The sequence below is a fragment of the Mustelus asterias genome, chromosome 9 (genome assembly GCF_964213995.1).
Source record: "Mustelus asterias chromosome 9, sMusAst1.hap1.1, whole genome shotgun sequence".
Taxonomy (NCBI): Eukaryota; Metazoa; Chordata; class Chondrichthyes; order Carcharhiniformes; family Triakidae; genus Mustelus; species Mustelus asterias.
Window position 1 is genome coordinate 8,881,564 of NC_135809.1, and position 16,443 is coordinate 8,898,006.

Sequence of the window (16,443 nt, forward strand, 5' to 3'; positions counted from 1 at the left end):
AGGGGCTGGAGTCTAAAGATAGGGAGGTTTTGTTGCAATTGTACAGGGTGTTGGTGAGGCCTCACCTGCGTACAGTTTTGGTCCCCTTACCTAAAAAAGGATGTAGAGACATTGGAGACGGTGCAAAGGAGATTCACCAGGCTAATTCCTGGGATGAGAGGGTTGTCCTATCAAGAGAGACTAAATAGTCTGGACTTGTATTCCTTGGAGTTTAGAAGAGTGAGGGGTGAACTTATTCAAACATATAAGATGCTGAGGGGACTTGGCAGGGTAGATGGTGAGATGTTTTCACGAGTGGGAGACGCTCGAACAAGGGGACATCGCTCCAAGATAAAGGGCCGCTCATTTAAAACTGAGGTGCGTAGAAATTTCGTCTCGCAGAGGGTGGTGATATTTTGGAATTCTCTGTCCCAAAGGGTTGTGGAGGCGCGATCATTAGAAGTGGTTAGCACTGCTGCCTCACAGCGCCAGGGACCTGGGTTCGATTCCCAGCCTGGGTGACTGTCTGTACGTTCTCCCCGTGTCTGCATGAGTTTCCTCTGGGTGCTCCGGTTTCCTCCCACACTCCAAAGATGTGTGGGTTAGGTGGATTGGCCATGCTAAATTGCCCCTTAGTGTCAGGGAGACCTTCAGGGTTACGGGGTAGGGTCTGGGTGGAATTGTCAGTAAGAAGTTTAACAACACCAGGTTAAAGTCCAACAGGTTTATTTGGTAGCAAAAGCCACAAGCTTTCGGAGCCTTAAGCCCCTTCTTCAGGCGAGTGGGAATTCTGTTCACAAACAGGGCATATAAAGACACAAACTCAATTTACAGAATAATGGTTGGAATGCGAATACTTACAGCTAATCAAGTCTTAAAGGTACAAACAATGTGAGTGGAGAGAGCATGAAGACAGGTTAAAGAGGTGTGTATTGTCTCCAGACAGGACATCCAGGACATCCAAATAAACCTGTTGGACTTTAACCTGGTGTTGTTAAACTTCTTACTGTGTTTACCCCAGTCCAACGCCGGCATCTCCACATCTGGAATTGTCAGTGCAGGCTCATTGGGCTGAATGTGCAGCACTCCCTCAGCACCGCACTGGAGTGACAGCCTAGACTTTTCTGCTGAAACTCTGGAGTGGGATTTGAGTGGAGATGGGGATGAGTTACTGGATGGATTCTGGTGCTGATGAGAAAACAGAAATCACTATATTTGTGCTAACCTTGAATATAATGTGAAAATATTCCAGAGTAATTGAAGATTATTTTTCATTTCTAGTTTTACATGCCCATTGGATTCCTGGTGCTGCCACCTGTTACACTGACTGCCTTCTGGCCTGGAGACTGTTACCATCTGGCCAGAGAATTCTCCAAGGCTGCCATCACCTCGGTGCTATAAGTGTCTGCCTTAGACGTGTACATTTGTGAGACGGACACATTTCAGGCCAGTTTTTCCCTTGCCTCAGGCAGGATACTCCCTTCGCCTGTGTTCAGAGAGACTTACGTGTCATTATTTATTTTTAAAATGTATTTTTTCTTCCACTTGCTGTGTGAGATGCTGACTCACAGTCTGGGTGTCAGTAACTGCCTGAATACTTGCCTGACAAGCCAAAATAACAAGCTTATTCGATCAGGGGGAAGGGAATTAGCAAAACCTCAGCTAGATCCAGTCTTCCAGATGCACATGCATCAACTCCCATTCACACTCACTCACACCCACACACACTCACTCACTCACACACACACACTCACACACACTCACTCACACACTCACACACACTCACTCACTCACACACACTCACACACACTCACTCACTCACACCCACACTCACACACACTCACTCACTCACACACACTCACACACACTCACTCACTCACACACACACACTCACACACACTCACTCACTCACTCACACACACACACTCACACACACTCACTCACTCACACACACACACTCACACACACACACTCACTCACTCACACACACTCACACACACTCACTCACTCACACACACACACTCACACACACTCACACACACTCACTCACACACACACACTCACACACTCACACACACTCACACACACACACTCACTCACACACACACACTCACACACTCACACATACTCACACTCACTCACACACACACTCAGTAACTCACACTCACACTCACTCACATTCACACTCACACACATATTAATCACTCACACTCACACTCTTACTCACTCACTAACCCATACTCTCACTCATTCACACTCACTCACAGTCGCTCACTCACTCACACTCCCTCACTCATACTCACACACTCACCCTCACTCATGCATACTCATTCACACTCACACCCATGCACACTCACTCACACTCACACTCACTCACATTCATTCACACTCACTCTCGCTCACTCACACTCACACATACTCACTCACACTCATTCTCACTCACTCGCGCTCACTCGCTCACACACACACTCACACATGCACACACACTCACACACTCACTCACACACTCACTCACAGACACACACTCACTCACTCATACTCACACCCTCATGCACACACATACACACACTCACACATACAACTTTCACTCGCACTCTCACACACACCACCTCACACACAGACACACACACGTATGTGCTCACTCACACTCACTCACACACAAAAACTCTCACACACATTCTCATGCGCACACTGAGACTTTGTAGACTGGAATCACTGGAAAATGATCAGGAGCAGGAACCTTAGCTGCTGGTTCCTTTCCAAACACACGTTGCTGAAGTTATTTATAATTCTCTGACGAGCAGCCATACGGGGGGAGGGGGGGGGGGGGGTGGGGGGTGGAGTAACAATGGAATGTGAAAAAAGTTTTAAATTAGATTTTAAAATCAAACCACAATGATGAGCTTGAGAATACACCGAGTTATTTTTGCTGATGGGAATGTTTAAATAACCCAAAATGCAACAAGAATTTTAAAATGACACCTTGCCCACATCTCAGTTCCTGCTGTATTTACTGCAAATAACATTCTGCTGCTTGTTCAGTTTGAAGGTGGAAGTTTAGGCCCTGGGTTATCTTTTTATATTCAAGGCGCTATTGAGGTTGTTGTTGATGAAATTCTGAGGCTTTCTCCCCACAAACATGGGAGGATCTCCCTCACTCGTCCTTAAGTGACTATAGTCCACAAGGGGCCAGAGGCAGCTTTCCCATTCACCACAATACCACACGCCACTGACCCTCATCCCCATTGTCCAATTTCTGATGTCACAGAATCATAGAATCCCTACAGTGCAGAAGGAGGCCATTCGGCCCATCGAGTCTGCACCAACCACAATCACACCCCAGGCCCTATCCCTATAACCCCACATATTTACCCCACATAATCCCCCTGACACTCAGGGGCAATTTAGCATGGCTAATCAACCTAACCTGCACATCTTCACCTAAAGGTGAAGATCACTCTCCTGAGGAAGGTGCAGCGCTCCGAAAGCTAGTGGCTTGTGGCTTGTGCTATCAAATTAAACCTGTTGGACTTTAACCTGGTGTTGTGAGATTTCTTACTGTGTTTACCCCAGTCCAACGCCGGCATCTCCACATCATCTTCACCTACCCAGTCCTTCTCTGGCCCGGTCTACTCTTTCCTACTCTTTCACCTGGAAGGTAGTGGCGTGGTGGTATTGTCGCTGGACTAGTAATCCAGAGACCCAGGGCAATGTTCTGGGGAACCAGGTTCGAATCCCACCATTGCAGATGGTGAAATTTGAATTCAATTAAAAAATATATATCTGGGAATCATAGTTGATTTCATTTCAGCCTCAACTCCACTTACCTGCCCACTCACCATAGCCCTTCAAACCCTTACTCATTAAAAATCTGTCCACCTCGTCCTTAAATATACTCTAAGTCCCGGCATCCACCACGCTCCGGGATAGTGAATTCCACAGACTCACCACCCTTTGAGAGAAATCATTTCTCCTCATCTCTGTTTTAAATCTGCTGCCCCCGATCCTAAAACTATGACCCTTGATCTAGATTGCCCCACAAGAGGAAACATCCTCTCCATGTCTACTTTGTCAATCCCCCTTATCATCTTGTGCACCTCAGTTAGATCTCCTCTCATTCTTCTAAACTCCAGGGAGTATCGGCCTAAACTGCCCAATCTCTCTACGTAAGACAAACCCCTCATCTCTGGAATCAATCGCGTGAACCTTCTCTGAAGCGCCTCCGATGGAACTACATCCCTCCTCAAGTAAGGGGGCAAAACTGTACACAATATTCTAAGTGCAGTCTCTTAAATGCTTTGTACAGGAACAGCAACATTTCATTACTTTTGCATTCTATTCCTTTGGCAATATAAACAAAATTAAAAGTCTAACAACGACCATGAAACCATTGCCGATGGTGGTAAAAACCCATCTGGTTCACTCATGTCCTTCAGGGAAGGAACTCTGCCGTCCTTACCTGGTCTGGTCTACATGTGACTCCAGAGCCACAGCAATGTGGTCTGAACTGCCACCTAGTTCAAAGGCAATAGATGGGCATTAAATGCTGGCCCAGCCAACAATGCCCACATCCAATGAATTAAAGGAAGCAGACTCTCACCCCACCTTTTCCAATGGTTGGACCTTCTCAATTTCCATTTTCTCACTTCAGCTGAAAGCCCAGGAGATTCTGGGACTGGTTTTTCCGAGGACAGATCCATTCTTCATTCTGACATTGTTTACCGATTCTCCGACCTGGTCTGTGTGCTCATTCCAAAGACCCTTTGCAGAGCCACATTGTGTAACCCTTTTCTCATGATCCTTATGAGGGCTCAGCCCTTACAGCACGGTGCTCCATACCAGGGATTGTGCAAGTTAATTTGCAAGCTGGAGTTGTCCTCCAGTCCTACAACCCTTCAAGATACCTTGTGCCTCCGTTCTGACCCCTCGAGAACCCTGGAATCCATTCACTCCAGGATTGGGATCATGCCTTCAGCTGTTGAGGCCCTAAGTTCATAGAATCTCTACAGTATAGAAAGAGGCCATTCAGCCCATCAAGTCTGCACCGACCACAATCCCATCCAGGCCCTATTCTCGTAATCCCAAGTATTTACTCTGCTAATCCCCTGACACTAAGGGGCAATTTAGCATGGCTAATCAACCTAACCCGCACTTCTTTGGACTGTGGGACGAAATCAGAGCACACAGAGGAAACTCACGCAGACACGAGGAGAAAGTGCAAACTCCACAGACAGCGACCCGAGGTCGGAATCGAACCCGGGTCCCTGGCGCTGTGAGGCAGCAGTGCTAACCACTGTGCCACCGTGCCGTCCTCCCTTCCTCCCTCCCTCCACCTCTTCCAGTGTCTTATCCTCCTTTAAGATTTGCTGTTAATCCTGTCAAACTTCACGATGCTTTTTGTGAGGTATTTTGGCTTTTCACCAACTTTGAATGTTCTGTAAAAGTACGAGTTGCCTTCGAGAAAATGCCCACAGCATCCAAAAGGGCAATTCTGCAGTGGCTGCGCATTTATAAAATGACTGATGTGAGTTCTGAAGGTGGAAGGACAGTGAGATTGGGCGCATCATTGCATCCTGCAGCAGCAGGAGGAGGCTATTTGGCCCATCAGGCCTATACCAGCTCCATGAAGAAGTTATCTAATGAGACTCACGGCCTTGCTCTTTTTCCCCGTTGCTTAGGAAACGTCTTCCTTTTCGAGAACACATCCAATTATCTTTTCAAAGGTTCGACTGAATCAGCTTCTACCACCCGTTCGGATAGTGCATTCCAAACCTAACAACTCACTGTGTCAAAGAAAATCCCCCTCATCCTCCCTCCCCTTGCTTTCAACCAATTATTTTAAATCTGTGGAGAAGATTCATACAATCATAGAATCCTACAGTACAGAAGGAGACCATTCGGCCCATCGAGCCGACACCGACCACAGTTCCACCCAGGCCCTATCTCCATAACCGCTTGCACTTACCATAGCTAGTCCCCCTGACACTAAAGGGCAATTTAGCATGGCCAATCCACTTAACCAGCACACCTTTGGACTGTGGGAGGAAACCAGAGCACCCGGAGGAAACCCACGCAGACATGGGGAGAATGTGCAGACTCCGCAAAGACAGTGACCCGAGGCCGGAAATCGAACCCAGGTCCCTAGCGCTGTGAGGCAGCAGTGCTAACCACTGTGCCACTGTGCCACCCACTACCACCGTGCCACCCACTCAATGGGCTGAATGGCCTGCTTTTGAGCCTACATTTTACAGCCAGACGCTGCATCGACCCAGTCAGATTTTTGCACCAGACCTGCAGCTTTCTTCATCATTTTATTCAGGAGAAGTCAGTGAATGACCAAATCTGAGCGATTTCCATTTCAGAGCACACGCGGGAGAGATTTGAAGTCATGACTTTGGCAGTTCCCGTCTCACACCAGAACTGCTGGACTCTTTTTCAGATTGTTTCAGCGTTTTATTTGATGCTTTTTCCAGCCTTACTTTTCTTTTCAGGCCAAGAATTATTTTTCCTGGAAGAGTTACAGACACTTAAAACAGAAAAATAAAGTCTTCGCGAAGCGAATACAACTTCATTGGGTCAAATTCCCTATGGCGGCACGGTGGCACAGTGGTTAGCACTGCTGCCTCACAGCACCAGGGGCACGGGGGTTCGATTCCAGCCTCGGGTCTCTGTCTGTGTGGAGTTTGCACGTTCTCCCCATGTCTGCGTGGGTTTCCTCCGGGTGCTCCGGTTTCCTCCCACAGTCCAAACATGTGCGGGTCAGGTGAATTGGCCATGCTAAAATTGCCCCTTAGTGTCAGGGGGGTTAGCTAGGGTAAATCAATGGGGTTATGGGGGTAGGGCCTGAGTGGGATTGTGGTCAGTGCAGACTCGATGGGCCAAATGGCCTCCTTCTGCACTCTACGATTCTAAATTCCTTTTGTTGGGAGTCCAATTTCAAATTTGTCGTGTGAATGTATTCGCTGAAACCTTGTGTGATTGTCGACTGCACACTGGCTTCCTCGTGTAAAAATGATGTGCAGACTACCCTCTCGAGACAGCGAAAAGCCCAGCGATGATGGAGAGATGGCAGCATCAGGACAGAGGGAATTCACATCGGTCTATCCCACCTCACCAAGTGCACTGAATATGGGCTCAGCATCGCAAACACATTCTTTGATCGGGAAGGTAAATAATACACAGCAAAGATTCCCCCCCCCCATTCCAGCAGTGATACCTCCTGGACCACACCATTGTTCAAGGCCAGGGTAGGAAGGATGTGTACATCACCCTCACCATTCAGGGTGCAAATGACTGCTGATGGAGCACAGACTTGTAAACTTAACCCTGACCATACACCGAGATAAGGAGCAATTTCTTCACCCACAGAGTGGAATTCACTACCACAGAATGCATTTGAGGCCAAAACATTGGACGTTTTCAAGAAGGAGTTAGATATAGCTCCAGGGACTAAAGGGATAATAGAATCGCTACAGTGAAGGAGGAGGCCATTTGGTCCATCGAGTCTGCGCCGACTCTCTGACAGAGCATCTTACCCACCCCCTGCCATATCCCATAACCCCACATATTAACCTGCTAATCCCCCTAACCTACACTTCGTGGGACACTAAGGGGCAATTTAGCATGGCCAATCCACCAAACCTGCACATGTTTGGACCGTGGGAGGAAACCGGAGCACCCGGAGGAAACCCACGCAGACACGGGGAGAACATGCAAATTCCACATAGACAGTCACCCAAGCCGGGAATCAAACCAGGGTCCCTAGCGCTGTGAAGCAATAGTGCTAACCACTGTGCCACCATGCCGCCGATAAAAAGACATGGGGGTGAAAGCAGAAACAGGTTACTAAGTTGGATGAGAAGCCACAATCGTGAATGGCAGAGCAGACTTGAAGGGCCGAATGGTCTATTCCTGCTCCTGTTTTCTACACTGCTATGTTTCTGCCAAGATCTAAAAAGCTACTGATCAAAAATGACAAAAATCTGAGAAGAGGAGGTTCTACCTCATACCTTTCACAATTCAATTTGTTGGAGAATGGTGATGAACCAATTTGTGGCAACTATCAAGGCATATCCCACCTGTCCACTGTGGGGGAGATACGTACACAAAACACCCTGAGCCATCTCCTACCCGTCAGTGAAAAGATCTTCCAGAGACCCAGTGTGGTATTTAACCGTCCCGATCGCTGGCCAGCACAGCAACTCCCTATTGCTGGCCGTGCCCCCCCCAACCCCACCAAATGCCCCGATCGCTGGCCTCCCCCGGGCCCGCCTCAACCCCCCCCACTCCCCCTCCCATAGTCCCGACTCCCCAGCAGGCCGACAGCCCCCACCCCGATGGAGTGAATCACTCCTGGCGGGTTGCAGGGGGTGGGGGGGGGGGGGGGGGTGCAGATTCTCGTGGGCCCGGAGATTTCAGTCCCGGGCTCGCTAATGGCATTGAGAATATATTAAAATGAGAATTTAAATAAACGGAAATCCAGCTGCCGGCGACTGGCGGAGGCCATGACGCCCAGTGGGGAGACGCTAAACGGCCTCCGCTAGATTCTCCTGGCCCGCTGCGCTGCTGGGAGAATCGCCCCCATGGTCTTTGTCAGTTGACAAATCCCAAGTGAAGGATCTGGAATAACACAAGGAGACTGAATTGATCTGTCAAAGCCTTTGACTCCGTCAACTGGGGAGGGCTGGTGGAGGATTGTGGTCTTTACTGATGTTGAGTGAGAGACCAACGCTTTCTATCGGGGAGTTGAGGGATTTGAATGTTGCTTGCAGTCGTCGGTATGCGGATATACGGGAGGGCCACCTCTGTTTTGCCTCTCAGTCTGTTGATGCTAAAAGATATCTCACCAAGTCAAAACCCAACCATAACCGTTTGGTTACAAATGAGTTCCAGAACCAGAAGCCCTTTGGAAAGTCCTCCAGGTACTTGGGTGTGCACCCAAATTTGTTACTGCCCTGCAAGGCCCAGTGGTTAACACTGCTGCCTCACAGCGCCAGGGACCCGGGTTCAATTCCGGCCTTGGGTCACTGTCTGTGTGGAGTTTGCACGTCCTCCCCGTGTCTGCATGGATTTCCTCCGGGTGCTCCGGTTTCCTCCCACAGTCCAAAGATGTGCTGGATAAGGTGGATTGCCCATGCTAAATTGTCCATTAGTGACAGGGGGATTGGCAGGATAAATATGTGGGGTTGGGGGAATAGGGCCTGGGTGGGATTGTGGTCGGTGCAGACTCGATGGGCTGAATGGCCTCCTTCTGCATTGTAGGATTCTATGATCTCCTGGATGTTGGTATCACAGGAACCTTCCTTAGAGACTGAGCTCTTTCGCATCCAGTCGCCAAGCAAGCCTGTGCGATTGTCAACTCTCTTATTAATTTATTAGTGTCACAAGTAGGCTTACATTAACACTGCAATGAAGTTACTGTGACAATCCCCTAGTCACCACACTCCAGCGCCTGCTCGGGTACACAGAGAGAATTTAGCGTGGCCAATGCATCTGACCATCTCTTCACAAGCTTCCTCAACCTGGCCTTAGAATTCATTCATAAACCAAGAACCCCAGAACGTCACCACACTTTGTACCTCAGCCATGTCGAGGTCTAAAGCAAATCTATTCAAATACTCAGGCAGTATTACTTTGTGCACTTTTGGTTTTACCCTGTCTAACCCTGTGGAATGGAACAGGGAGCTCTTCAGGGCCTGATGCAGCTTGTACAACATAGCAGTCTTTAAACTTGCCGTTTAATATGGAATTTTTCCACACTCTCTTGTTATCCTATGAGTCTCGAATTTTTATTGCGCATGGAAAAAAAGAACTTGCATTTATATAGCGCCTTTCACAACCTCGGGAGGTCACAAAGTGCTTTATGGTCAATGAGGTACTTCTGAAGTGTTGTCATTGCTGTAATGGAGAAAACACAGCAGTGAATTTGTGCACAGCAAGCTCCCACAGACAGAAATATGATAATAACCAGATAAACCTCTTTTCAGAGATGCTGATTTCCCTCCCGTTCCTTCTCAACCTGTCTGCAGCCTTTCACACCTTGGCCACACCATCCTCTCCGCTGTGATCCAGCTGGTTGGGACTTCTCCCACCTGGTTCCATTTTTATCTATCCAATCACAGCAGAGAATCACCTGCAATGGCTTCTCCCACTGCTCCCATATCCCAACTTCTGGTGTATCCCAAGGATCTATCCTTGGGACCTCCTATTTCTCATCTACGTGCTACAACTGGTTGATATTTTCTGAAAGCGCAGCGTTAATTTACACATGTATACTAAAGACCCTGGCTCTATCCCATCACCATCTCTCTCTCGACTCCTCCACTGTTGCTAAATGATCCGACTGTTTATCCGACATCCGGTACTGGATGGGTGGAAATGTTTTCCAATTGAATATTGGGAAGACTGAAGTTGTTGTGTCCGATCTCTGCTCGAATCTCTGTTCCCCAGCTCCCGACTCCATCCCTTCATGGTCCGAGATTAAGCCTGTCTGTTTGCAACCTTGCAGGCATATTTGACCCCTAGATGAACTTACGACCTCAGGTGGAATTTTCCCAAACACTTCGGGAAAGAAAACAGGTGCGGTCCGTACTGGTGTGCCCGGCGTGAATCACATCGCAATCAGCCCACACTTAGCGCACTGAAAGAGCCCCCCGTGTTGGTATGGAGTCCCCAGGCATGTGACTAGCCTACACTGGTTCACAGCTAGGCACTGTTAACAAGGGAGAGCTGCATTTAAACACTCTGCACTCACAGCCAGTCAGGTCAGAAGGATGGCAGCACAGAGAGAGCAGCCCCACACTTCATGGAGGCAGATCTTGGATTGTTTAAAAATGTGAGGTTTAGGTGGATTGGTCATGCTAAACTGCCCCTTACTGTCAGGGGGACTAGCTAGGGGTAAATACATGGGGGTTATGGGGATGGGGCCTGGGTGGATTGTGGTTGGTGCAGATGCGATGGGCCGAATGGCCTCCTTCTGCACTGTAGGGATTCTATGATTTGAAGGTTTCTGGTCAGAGTGGAGGAGAGACGGGCCATCCTGTATCCCCGAGTGGATACAGAAGCAGGGAAGCAGAGGCAGCTTGGGATGCAGTGGCTGTGGCAGTCAATGCCCGACACTGAGGGCTGCTGTCCAATGCCGCAAGGAAATGAATGACCTCGTTTGAGCTGCGAGAGTGAGTGGGTGTCCGTCTGTCCCAGCCTGGCAGCAGCCCCGTCTGTTACACCTGGAATGTCCACATAAATCCACTCCCTGGCACCCTGCGACCTTCCAGCGCCCGAACCCCACTTCCCCCAGCATCTTCCTCAAATCCCGCTGGCTCTACCCCCCCCCACCCACAGCCCCTTCCTGTGCAGGCACGGTGCTGATATAAACCACCTGCTCCCCCTGCCACCCACACCCACTAAGACAACCTTTCCCCATTTTCATAACATTGCCCAACATTACCCTGTCTCAGCTCAGCTCATCTGCTGCTGAAACTCTCATTCATGCCTTTGTTACCTCCGGGTCTGACTATTCCAATGTGTTCCTGCCTGGCGTGGCCTCCCACTCTGTAAACTTGAAGTCGTATTAAACTCTACTGCATCTTAACTCGCACCAAAGCTGCCAATCAGCTGTGTGCTGCTGACCTGCATTGGATCTCAGACAAACAACACATCGATCCTGAAATTCTCATCCTTGTTTTCAAACATCCCTCCATTGCCTCGATCTTCCCGATCTTTGTAATCCTCCCCAGCCCCACAATCCTCCAGGATTTCTGCATTCTGGCCTCTAGAACATTCCTGATTTTAACTCCCTCCACCCTTGGTGGCCGCACCTTCAGTTACCTGTGCCCGGAATTGTAGAATTCCCGCCCCACGCCTCTCCATCTCTCGACCTCACTTTCCATCTTTAAGCCACCCCTCGAAACCTGCCTCTTTGATGAAGCTTTTGGCCACCTGCCCTAATACCTCCTCATATGTCTCAGTTCCACTTTATGTGAAGAGCTCAGGGATGTTTTGCTACATTGACGGTGCTATATAAATACAAGTTGTTGATTGCGGGTTCAATAATGACCAGAAGACCAGGGAGAATTAAATAATGCCTGGGGATCTTTCCTGCCCCCACACCCTTCCCCTCACCCTTCTCCCCACCCTCCTTCCCCCGCCACCCCCTTTCTCCACCCACCCACCCCACCCTCTCCTGCCCTGCCCCCCGAGAGCCGCAGCCTCGGATTAACACTTTGTCTGAAAGGCGACCCCTCCAGTTGTGTGACTCTCAGTCGGTGCTGCAGGGCTGTTTAGGGACAATATTTATTTGTGATACTCAGTTGAAACATTTGATGGTCAAACTGGGACACAGTGAGTGAAGGCGAGCCAAGGGGTTTCGCTGATACCTATCGGTTTCAATGATCTCTCTGCCAATGTAGCTCCTGTGTTGTGATCTGGAGTCTGGCTGTTCAGATTTGCCTTCCTGGGTGTTGCCACTTTGCATTTTCCCACACTCAGTGGCATTTAGCACAATTGGTAAAGCTTCCCAAATGCCTTTGCCCTCACACTCCACCTCCCCGTGTCCCAATTCTAGTCTCACAGGGGGTTTAGCCCAATGTGCTTCTGTTCCTATCTGTGAAGCATTTATGTACATGGCGACACATCAGTGAACCCCAGCACTGATTCCACCAGTGACTCCCCCTCCCTCTCCCCCTCCCCCTCCCCTACACCTCTCCCTCCCCTACACCTCTCATCCCCCTCCCTCTCCCCCTCCCCCTCCCCTACACCTCTCCCTCCCCTACACCTCTCATCCCCCTCCCTCTCCCCCTCCCCCTCCCCTACACCTCTCCCTCCCCTACACCTCTCATCCCCCTCCCTCTCCCCCATCCCATTCCCCCATTTCCCCATTCCCCCATTCCCCCTCCCCGCATTCCCCCTCCCCTATCCTCCCTCCCCCATTCCCCCATCCCCCCCTCCCCATCCCCCCTCCTTCCATTCTACCTCCCCCTCTCCCCATTCCCCCTCCCCCATCCCCCCAATCCCCTCCCCCAACTTCACCCTCATCCCCGCCCCAGCCTCTCCCCCCACAATCCACTCCCCCCCACCCCCACCCCCTCAACCTCTCGCCCCAATCCATTCTCCCTCCCCCACCACCCCATCTCCCAACCCCCTCTGCCCCACCTCCACCCTCATCCCCACCCCCAACCCCTTCCCCCACCAGCTCCTCTCCCATTCCCCCATCACCCCCTCCCTGCCCCTGCCCCCACTCCATGTCAGGGCAGCTCCCTCCAGAACGAGCGTTGCTCTGTGTGAGGTAGCCAATTCTCCCTCCACCTCAGCAGCTTGCCTGATATTCAATACCTGTCTCCCATGTGAGCTGCTTGCTAATGTCAGAGGCCTTGGTGAAATCTAAATATATCCCAGCTGCAGACTTTCCATTGTCAACAAATCCATCACATCCTCAAAGATCGTCAGTGAATTTGTCAACCTACTTCTCAGACTACCTAGTGAATCCCTCTCACCATCCTGTACCAATTAACTACAGCCTCTCAGACCAGGCTGTACCACAAGTAATTCCCTCTTGCCCTACCAACGCTGACCATGTCTAGTGGCTGCCTCTTGCTATGTTAAACCTATCTAGACAAGTCAGTCCACCTTATCATATCCAGGTTTTTACTGTTTGCATTTCAATGTTTTGCACTCAATGGATGTTAATCTTATTAGATATGATAGTGTGCATATAATTGTTCTAATCACCATCTACTATCCTTCCACATTGTTTACCCTGTAACAGTGTACTCATAGAAACCTAGAAACTAGAAGCAGGAGGAGGCCATTCAGCCCTTCGAGCCTGCCCGGCCATACATTTTGATCATGGCTGGTCATCGAATTCAATATCCTGACCCCACTTCCCCCCATATCCCCTGATCCCTTTAGCCTCAAGAGCTATGTCTAATTTCTTCTTGAAATCATACAATGTTTTGGCCGCAACGACATTCTGTGGTGGTGAATTCCACACATTCTCCACCCTCTGGATGAAGAAATTTCTCCTCACCCCAGTTCTATTGAGTTGGATGATCAGCCATGATCAAAATGTATGGCGGAGCAGGCTCAAAGGGCCAAATGGCCTCCTCCTGCTTCTAGTTTCTATGTTTCTATGTTTCTAAAAGGTTTACCCGTTATTCTCAAACTATGACTCCTGGTTCTTGACTCTCCCACCACTGGGAATATTCTTTCTGAGTCCCTATAGGTTTGTTAACCCACTCCTTTTCCAAAGGACATTGAACATTTCAGAACCCAGGTGGGGAGATGGATTAGGTAGAGGAGATCAGCAGCCTTGATTTAATAGAATGGTGGAACAGGCCCAAGGGGCTGAATGGCCTCCTCCTGTCCCTATGTCCCCCTCAGTATTGACCTTGTTAAAATTGAATGGCTCAGTTGTGCTTGGTCATTCTATTCTTGTCCATTGCAGGTTCAACCCTGAACTCCATATTCTTGTAGCCAGAGAGGTTCTCCCATGTCTCCTTGCTGTTCATTAATAGCGGGTTGGATAGGAGGTGGGAGAAAGCCTGTCTCCTGTCAGCCTATTAGAAGCTTGCTTCCATTTGGTCCATCACGGGCTTGTGTATGAAAAGCAAATAAGAAAGAAGAAGCTTACATTTTGCACCAAAATGAAAGAAAAAGGATTGTAGGTGCCGGAAATCTAAAATAAAAACAGAAAACTCAGCAGACCTGGTCGCGTCTGTAGAGAGAAACAGATGTTATTGTTTTTTTTATTCATTCATGGAACATGGGTGTCGCTGGTTGGCCAGCATTTATTGCCCATCCCTAGTTGCCCTTGGAGGGCAGTTGAGAGTCATTGCTGTGGCTCTGGAGTCACATGTAGGCCTGACCAGGTAAGGATGGCAGATTTCCCTCCCTAAAGTCAACCAGATGGGTTTTTCTGACAATCGACAATGGTTTCATGGTCATCGGTAGATTCTTAATTCCAGATTTTTAAAATTGAATTCAAATTCCACCATTTGCCATGGTGGGATTCGAACCCGGGTCCCCAGAACATTAGCTGAATTTCTGGATTAAGAGTCTGGCGATAATATCACTCGGCCATCGCCTCCCCGCTAAGTCCAACATGACTCTTCTTCAGAATTGTTCTGAAGAAGAATCACATCGGACTCAAAACATGAACTATCTCTCCGCAGATTCTGCCAGAGCTGCTGAGTGTTTCCAGCATTTTCAGGTTTTAGTTTACATTTTACACCATTACCTCAGGGTGTCACATCGCATGGGCGGCACGGTGACACAGTGGTTAGCCCTGTGCCTCACAGCGCCAAGGACCTGGATTCAATTCCGGACCTGAGTCACTGTCTGTGTGGAGTTTGCACATTCTCCTCGTGTCTGCGTGGGTTTCCTCCGGGTGCTCCGGTTTCCTCTCACACTCCAAAGATGTGTGGGCTACGTTGATTGTCCATGCTGAATTGCCTCTTGGTGTCAGGGAGATTAACAGGGTAAATACATGGGTTTACGGGTATAGGTGGGATTGATGTCGGTGCAGGCTCGATGGGCCAAATGGCCTCTTTCTGCACAGTAGATTCTTTGATTTAATAAACCACCTTTCTGAGGGCAGCCATTTTGCAATCAGTAAGACCCCCACAAGCAGCCAGTGAGATGAATGATTACAGTAATGAATGTGGCTTTATAAAGACAGTGTCAATGCAGGACCCCTTCAGTACGATCCAGCAATGGCCAAATGGCCTGTTCCTGTATTGTAAATTCTTTGCCTGTTTGCCTAAACGCTGGACAGAGTATTGGGTCCAACTGCTGCCCCACGGAGGAAGGACATAACTAAATGAGCTAAACTGGCATCTTAAACTACGTGATGACACTGGAGAGAGTGCATGGTAGCAAAACAGGAGAGCCGGAAACGGACTAAAGATATTGATAGTAGCTGAAAAATGACATTCCTTCACATCACAAAAGGGAGAGAAGTGGACAAAGCTAATCATTTATCTTGCAAAATGCCCATTTTATTTCAAAACGAGAGAGGCTAAAGTTGGTGAATTGTAAATGCATTAACCACGAATTCACAAGGAGCTAATTGTGACTTGAATCTAATGAATAATTAATCTTTGAAAGTATGTCTCTAAAGAGACTTTTCCTCTTAAATTATTAATCATCTTTTGAGTCCGTGAGCCACTGAGAAGGACTTTACAAAGGGTTGCTTTGTGCCCGTCTGCCCACACATACACCTCGTGTCACAATCACCTGATAAATATGACATCAATGAGTGTAATATGCTGATTGATCGAGCTACAAAATGGAACCTGGTTGTAAATTTGACAACAGCTCCCTGAAGATGTGCTGCAGCCCTTCCATGAATACTAAATTAGGTCATTCTGTTTCTGAATCACTTCACAGCACATCGTCCTGGACCACTCTCCACTTGGCAACAGGGTGAACCTGTCATTGGCAACCAATTGCTGGTCCCTCGATGCGAGG